The sequence below is a fragment of the Microtus ochrogaster genome, linkage group LG8 (assembly GCF_000317375.1).
Source record: "Microtus ochrogaster isolate Prairie Vole_2 linkage group LG8, MicOch1.0, whole genome shotgun sequence".
Taxonomy (NCBI): Eukaryota; Metazoa; Chordata; class Mammalia; order Rodentia; family Cricetidae; genus Microtus; species Microtus ochrogaster.
Window position 1 is genome coordinate 17,430,466 of NC_022033.1, and position 2,373 is coordinate 17,432,838.

Consider the following 2,373-nt stretch of genomic DNA (forward strand, 5'->3'; position numbering starts at 1 on the left):
TCTGTCTCTCTCTCCTCCTTTTTCCCTCAGTCCCCCCTTCTCTGTTTCTCTGTCTGTCTGTCTGTCTCTCATCTTAATGGGAGGAAACCTCACACTGAGTTTGTAAATCTCTCTCTGTGTTCAGATATTCTCTTTGCTCACACTGTGAAAGTATCTGAGGTCTTTTACAGTTTTGTATTTCATTTTTTTTTCTAATACTTAAAACTTTAGGCCATCTGTGGTTTATTTTGGTATAAGGTAGGAATCTAACTTTATTTTTTCCGAATTCTTGGCCAGTTATCCTGTCCCATTTTCTGAGTAATCCATCATCTCTGTAATAGTTTGTTTATTTTCTTTCCAAAATGTCATTCCCCTTCAGCTTAGCTTTAAAGGTGTAGTTGCTGTCTAGAGAAAGGAAGAATGAGAACGAGGGAATCCCATGGGGATGTGTGTCCTGGAAAGTGAGAGTCCTCTCTTCTCACCTCCCTAAGAAAATGTTGTTTATTTATGGCTTATTATCTGCCTGCTTATTTTTACATTATAATTCATAATTGGGTTTCCCTTCAATGCCTAGATAAAAAGAGGACCCCATCTCTAGGTAACCATCATCATCAAATGGGACCATCATCTCTAGGTAATATATATTAGCATAAAAACATATTACCTTGGGCTGGCGAGTGTCTCAGTGGCTAAAGGTGCCTGCCACCAAACTCAAAGACCAAAGTTCAGTCCTCAAGAATCCCATGATGGGAGGAGAGAACTGACTCCCGCAGGTTAGCCTCTGACCTCCCTGCATACTCATTGCTCATGCGCACCTACATACAAAAACAAGTTAACAGACAAAACTGCCAAATAAATAATTGGGGAGGAGAGACGGCTCAGCATCTGAGAGCACTGACCGCTCTTCCAAAAAACCAAGTCCTGTTCCCGGCCCTCACATGGTAGCTCACAACTGTCTGTAACTCCGGTTCCAGCGGCTCTGACACCTTCTTCTGCCTCAGTACCCTCAACAGGCGGCTCACAACCAACTGTAATTCTAGCTCCAGGGATCTGACGCCCTCCTCTATCTCCTCAGGCACCTGTACCCGTGCGCACCTGCCTCCACATAGCCACACATGCAAGCGTGGAATTTCTAAGTAAAGCGTTTAAGTTACTTCTTTAAGAAGCAACACACGTAGAAGGTTGGAAAAGCTAGGCAAGCCTGAAAGATACAAAATAAGAAATAGAAAGTTAGCATGGTGTTGAACACTTCTAATCCCAGTGCTCAGGAGGATTTGGAGTTCAAGGCCAGTCTGGGCTATATAACAAGACTGTCTAAAAGGAACAAAAGGGAAGGAAGCAGGGCTGGGAAGCTGGGTCTGGAAATGAAGCCCTTGCCACTCAGATGTGAAGGCAGGGGTCCTCGGTCCCAGCAACCCACAAAGTCTGGGTGTGGCAGGCTGCCTGTAACCCCAGCCCTCAGGAAACAGAGGCAGAACTTCCCCCAGGCAAGCTGGCCAGCAAGACTAACCGAATCTGCAAGCTCTCACCATTCATCTGAGAGATTCTGCCTCTAAATAAGGTAGCGAACAACCAAGGACGATGGCCTCCACTTGCGCACACATGTGCTTGTATTTGCATGCCCCCCCCCCATACACACACGTAGATCCTCACACATGAACAGGACACATACAAAGATACAAAGAAACCAAGCGCTTCAGTTTCACTCACAGCCCGGCCCTGGCCGTGCCAAGCCCCGCCCCCAAAGGTAACCATGGCTGAAATGCCCTCTCTGCTTGGGTCTGGAGAGCCTGACTCTCTCTTATCCCGTTTCATCTGCAGCAGGTCTACTTTGGGGCCTGGGGTTGGCTGTGCCAGACTGTGTCTTTGTGCCAGTAGCAAACTGTTGAAAATATCTGAATTTTACCACACTGTTCAGCCTCTGAGCACTCAAGTGTTTGTCTCCCTGTTTGCCTCAGAAACACAGTGGCTATTGTATAGCTATTTTCCTCAGGAGCCTTATATTGTACACCCCTCCTCATCGACTGGGATTTTGTTGGAACTGAATTGTTCTTACGGATTATTAGATTATTTTATCCGTGGAGTGGGTTCCCCCTTTGCTGTCTCTTCTGTGACTATATTCAGACATTGAAACTTCTTTTCATGGCTCCTCAACATCCTCTTGAGAGTATCTTAGTCCTAAGGCATCTGGTGTGATAGTCACAGCCACCTGAGAGGAAGAAAAGGCTCGAGGCCCAGTGGCCAGCAGGTAGGAGAGGGTGTTGGCACTCCACAGAGCTCCAGTGAACACAGCTTGGACCAGCCCTGGGGGTCACCCAGGGGCCACTTTGGCTCAGCAAACAGAAGAATGTTCTGTCTGTTGGTGCCGTGGGGCCATGGAAGAAACTTCTGGAG